Source organism: Cydia fagiglandana, chromosome 9, assembly GCF_963556715.1.
Source record: "Cydia fagiglandana chromosome 9, ilCydFagi1.1, whole genome shotgun sequence".
In the NCBI taxonomy this organism is placed as follows: domain Eukaryota; kingdom Metazoa; phylum Arthropoda; class Insecta; order Lepidoptera; family Tortricidae; genus Cydia; species Cydia fagiglandana.
Window position 1 is genome coordinate 17,865,448 of NC_085940.1, and position 6,000 is coordinate 17,871,447.

Genomic DNA, 6,000 nt, shown 5'->3' on the forward strand with positions numbered 1-6,000 from the left:
AGCAACGCATTCTTGGAGCGTCGTAAATAGCGTAAGTTGCGCTAGCTTCCATAAGGTACCTTTTGCTGTGGATAAAATGAGCGCGCGATTATTTTCAAATTATTTGTGGAATAAAATATTTTTTCAGAACTTTTCGAATGAAGGTCACAAATTGGTGTTTGCTAGTTTTTGGCATGACACCCTAAAAAACTAATATTTTTTAATAAATGTTTACATTACAAATTAAAGTTCCAACGTTAATATTGAAAGTTTTTTTTTAAATATTTCAGAGCAAAAGTTAGGTACATATTATTCAAATTCAAAATTCAAAAAAAAAAAAATTCAAAATTATTTATTTTTAACACACGTTTAAAGACATAGGTGCCGAATCCTCCTTTTAAGTTAAAAACTTGTGTTAGGAGGTATTCGCTCTTTCATACAGGGTTCAGCGCTAAAAATAAAATAACCTATAACTTAAGGTAATCTTAAATACTATTGTTAACTAATTACATAAGTATTATATTATATAAGAAAAAGACATAACAGTAGGTTACCCAAGTGGTCTACAAAACAGTTAAGTATCTACTAGCTAGGGTTGAAACATGCATATTTTTACACTAATGTTTAACAAACTGTATCTCACAACCGAATTCAAACATTAGCGTGATTAATAAGTAAGAAATAAAGTACATATCCTAAACAATTACCCGTTTGCATAAACGTCCCTTGTTCCGTACCATCCGTTATACAGTTACATAATTTATTTACCTATCCTATCTATTCTATGAGTGATTCAGTCTCATCATAGTTTTTATTTTTTAACCAAGTTGATAAAAGTTTTTTACACTCTCCATAACTTTTTGTGTAAATGCTCGTTAGCCTGTTCACTTTGTTGTATAGATTGATTGATAATACATAAAATTGTCTTCGTGCAAAAGAAGTCTTAGCTGTATGAAGTTGATTAACTACCGAATGTGGATTACGTTTTTTTATTAAGTTATTATCAATTTTTAATGTTTTGTGTACCTTGAGAACACTATTTAGTATGTAAAGCTGTCGCACTGTAAGCACGTCCGCGTCACGGTAAACGTCGACAGTGCTGTATCTTATTTTTTTACCCAGAAGTGTCTTTAAGATAGATCGTTGCGCCCGCTCAAGTGCTATGAGTTTAGTTTTATGAGTACCACCCCAAACAGGTAAGCAATTATACAATATCAGAGTAAGTATGTTAATTAAATTTTCTTGAACTGTATTATCTCAACTATCAGAAAAATCTCGAAAGCCGTCTAAAGGACAGCATTAAAATGCAAAGCCCGACTTTAAGTGGATTCTATCCAGAAAACGAATAAATCTTGCGTCTGTCTTATTTACTATGCCGTGTCTGTAGAATGTTAATTTATTAGGAAAAGACAGCTCGGAAAAATGTTAAATGGTTCTGCTACAGGAATACGTTAAAATAAATCGAACGTAGGTACAGTCGCTATCAGATATATTGGAGTGGTCAAGGTGTTCACAATATCTGAACAAGCCATAGAAGGTAGGATCCTATAGAAGTGGTATACGCGTGCCTCCGTGAGGGACAAAACATACGCAATACGACACTATGATTGGTAGAATTTATTTGTTGCCCAACTTGTCCACCATATTACGAGTATATTTAGTATATACTCGTTTACGGTGGGGAATAAAAAAAATGTGAGACTGTGACAAGGACAAATAATAATAACGCTTTCGCTGCTACTCCTACTGAAAGATACATAAGACTATCCCGTTCGGTCATTTCCCCCCACCTCTAGAATGTCAAATCCTGTTATACTAGATTCGTGGAACACGCGCTCTTTGAACTTGTAGAGAAAATTAGGGTTGTGTAGATCATTTGGGGTACATATTAACTCACATTATAGACGGGTTATAGATTATTGAATATAATTCGCGTTAGACCCGTCTATAATGTGAGTTAATATGTATTCAAAACGCGAAAGTTTAAAATATTATATCATTTGGGGTGTTAGCTGCATAGTTATTTGTGCTAACTGCGTGTTTCTACTGTTTCCATAACACTACTCTTTCAAATCGTGACGGAAAATATTTTATTGGAGCGACGATAATAAAATGAATGTAAATTCCCGCGCATTACACCGAAAACCACCCAATCTAAGCTCGCCCATAAAACATCTTGATAAAGTTACTTTTACAGTCAACTAAAACACTAGCGCCGCAAAGGGGGAGGCCGGGCAAAATGGTAAATGGCTAAAGTGGGTACTGAATAATATTCGCATTAAACCCCCTTTAGTGGCGTTCCATCGACTATCAAGCCTTGCTCAGCATCTATGCGGGCCGTGGAATGACCTCATTAATGTTAGAAGCCATTTTTCCCCCCTCTACCCAGCTTGGGGATTTATTTTCTTGAATATAGTATTGATTTTGCGCCTTCATTTGATGCTTCGCCTATTTTCTATATCACATTACTTGTCTGATGAACGGAAAATTTGATTTTGTCGTCGGGATTTTTTTATTTATTGAATCAGACGCCAGTAATGCTGCCAAGTGGAAATATTTGTGTTTATTGATTGTATTACAAAAAGGCGTATAGTCAGACCGTGAAATGTCTGCAGCGATTTTGATAGCCCACGCAGTGCAAGTGTCATTTTAAACGTCAAACTTCTATGAAATTATGACGTATAAATAACACTTACGCTGCGTGGGCTATTAAATCCGCTGCAGACTTTTATTGTTGCGACTATACCTTATATTGTTGGTAACACGGAGCGTTTTCACATTGTCCGATACGATATCGGAAGGAAGTAAAATGTAAGAAATATGTGTTTCTCTGTATTTATTTATACATTTAATAAATCATTATTTACTAAAAAACGATAGACAACACAAAACAGCGGACTTAATACCAATGGCACTCTCCTGCAGCTGTTTTTGTTATAGGCGCCTTCCGACATCCGATATCGGAAAGGCGCTTCCGATAAATTCTGCCCCCGTCAGCTGTCGGACCGATAATATTTGTTTGTGTGCGTATGTGTAAGCATATATTGTAGTGTGCTTGACCGCGCTTAAGACGGCGCCCGGGCGCGCCCCCACGCATCCTGACTACGGCCTGTAGGGTTTCGGGGATGTGGGATCCTACATACAATATCAGATCGGAAAATGTGAAAACGCTGTTACTGTTGAGCTGATCATGTTCCTAACAATGACATATCCATAACAATTGATGAGTGATGACGAGAAATTACTCTAGGCTCTCAATAGGCCTCTAGGACCAATTTACGAGTAACATAATTTAAAAGTTATTTACGGTGGAAATATGTAAAAAATGTTTACATATTTCCACCATTTCATTTTCATTTGAGTGTTTATGTTTACTGCGAAGGCGTCGTGTTAGATACTAAGCAAGTAAATTTTTAATTCCATACTTATCTATAGGGGTTGTGCACATATCACGCGAGGTGTTTTTGGCGACTTTTTGACCCTCCGTCCCCCTTGGTGATATTTGGTGAGGTTTTTGGCTACTCCCCCTCCCCCCACACAACCTCACGTGTATTTTTTTAAATTTTAAATTTTGGTAAATAGTATTGTATATAGAAAATCTTGTTTATTTTTCTATTTTCGTTAAATAGACTCGCTATTTTGATGTGCAGAGTGAATATTTAAGTTTAACGAATCCGAGAAAAAGTATCTACTCATGTGGTATGTTTTATTTCTTAGTTTTGTTCACTGTAGAAAAACCCCTCCCCCAACGTGATGATTTTTTCGTGACCCCCCTCCCTCTATCGAACCTCGCGTGATTTGTGCACAAGCCCTAAATAAGAAAATGTAAAGTGCAACCATAATTCTTATAAAATATAACGAACCTTCCAGAATATCTAATTTCCAGAAAGTCTAATAACTTATGCCTTCTAAATGCGAATAAGTTACTGTAAGGTGCATGTTTAAAACATTCAAGGGCAAGATGTCAAGCGCCTGGCCAAGATGAAATTCAAACGCGAATCTACTAAGGTTTTTATTAAAATACGCCTCGAATTATGTCCCGAAATGAATAAATTTGGGCCTTACCCCCCTTTCTTTATGATGCTCTTAGGGTTTTAATAAAAAAAGTCCACGGTGGGTAAATTTTATTTATTCGCTCCTGTTTTCCGTGTTCCTGATTTTATTGCGTTCCGCCATTTTGTTTCGGCCGTTCAGGTGAATTTACAAGCTTTTTAGGAGTTTGTTTGAGTGCTAAATTTACGAGGTTTTTTAAAAGATACTATTTTAAAGTACGTTTACGCGAAGTTTTTTATGAGTGGCGGATAATGGATTTCTATATTCATCAAAGCAGACATTGCAAAGGAAAAAGTTTTTTGATTTAAAATATCGGTTCTTGCGGCTTGTCAGGCCAAAGAGGATAAAAGAGAATTAATTTCCTAAAGGTACTTACATACTATATGCTTTAATTTGATCCCTCGTTTTAATTAATCCATCGTGGCCGTACTTTTCCCAGCAGAAAGACGTACTTGAATAACCTTCATAAGGTATTAGACTGTATTTAAAATAAATAATTTTAAATGTATGAAGAAGATTAATAGAGAAACGTAGACAGCATTTACGTATTTTTAAACACGATTACTATTTTAAAACCCTTATAAAACTATAAACAGTATGTAGATAATTTTATTGTGACGTCAAATGCTATGGGTAGTGTTTCCTATAAATTTCATAGTAGCAAAATCGTTTGACAGTTCGAAAAAAGAAACTGATTTGACTAGTAGTCAAATACCCTATTTAATAGGGCCTATTAAAATAAAAGCTACTCGGGGTATTCAGGCATTTTCAGGCTAAAAAGGCCTCAAACACCCTAATGGCTCCTCTACTCGATGGGCCAACGCCGGCCACTCCAAGGGACACGCGTTAGAAGGAGCAAGTGATATTGCTATCTCATTCTACAGCATGGCGGCGTCCGTTGGAGTGGCCGGCGCTGGCCCATCGTGTAGAGGAGCCATTAAATAGTGCATTAACGAGCGTTGTGTCTGCAAGCTTCATTGACAGAGACTACATCTTCGCTCCGTCCGTGATCGAATGAAACGTGAACTAGATTCGGCCCTCCAGACGGCCTACCGCAAACCACGTTCGACGTGCTGCCTCTCTATCGCACTTGTAAATTCGTACGTAAGTGTGACAGGGAGGCAACACGTCGAACGTTGTTCGCGATTGGCCCTTTTATTCTCGGTGTTCCATCTAACGTAACGCGAGTGACGCTCATATGCTCTCGATGCCCAAATGGCTTAATAAAATCATGTTCAGGCCAAAGATTGCGATGAATAGATGACGCAACGCAATTCACGAGTTTCGTTAATTTTGAGACCGCTACCGCTGTTCCTATCAGTGACGGAGCGTCCATAGAACTCGATTCCTATCGGCTTGTCTGATATTCAGGGTCTTGAGCCATTTCCTATAAACTTATGAAGAAAAGGAAGGGCAACTCAGCTACGGCTTGTCTACGAACAATCTAGACGTGCCTCCACTGGTTCCTATAGTCTGTAACTATAGGTAGGTATTTAAATAAAAGTAAACAGAATCTACCCTCAAATGGCTTCTTGAGCTCAAGATTTTGTTTAGTCTTTTTAAATATCTAAAGATTACCATACAGACTATAATAACTGGCAAAACGTTGTTTCGCCAGATCGAAACATACGTTGTCTATTTCCACAAATCTTTGGCATCGGCGTAATAAAGTCAACTCTGCTAATAGTTCCGTGAAATTTCTTTATCTATTTATGGAACATTATGGAACGGAAGTTTATAAGAAGCAACTTAGGAGAGACTGGAAGTAATCATGTGCCAATTCTTGGGATTAATTGCCGAACAGGCCCCTGGCTCCCGTGAAAAAAAAGATGATGTTAACAGCCAGGATTTTTTAGAACCTATAGGTACGTAATCAAACTCCCAGTTATAGGTAACCTCTAAAAGGATGACTCACGCTAGACCGGGCCGTGCCCGGGCCGAGGTGTCCGACTTGTCATTTTCTATGAC

At 37.4% G+C, this 6,000-nt stretch overlaps 1 protein-coding gene across 1 annotated transcript in view; it reads right to left on the reverse strand.

Moving 5' to 3' along the window:
* LOC134667741 (uncharacterized) overlaps positions 1–3,738 on the reverse strand; it is a 42,959-nt gene extending 39,221 nt beyond the window's left edge. The window contains exon 1 of the mRNA XM_063525161.1: positions 3,730–3,738. The gene's annotated coding sequence lies outside the window, so the exon portion shown is untranslated. The remainder of the gene's footprint in view (positions 1–3,729) is intronic.
* Between the last annotated feature and the right edge of the window lie 2,262 nt (positions 3,739–6,000).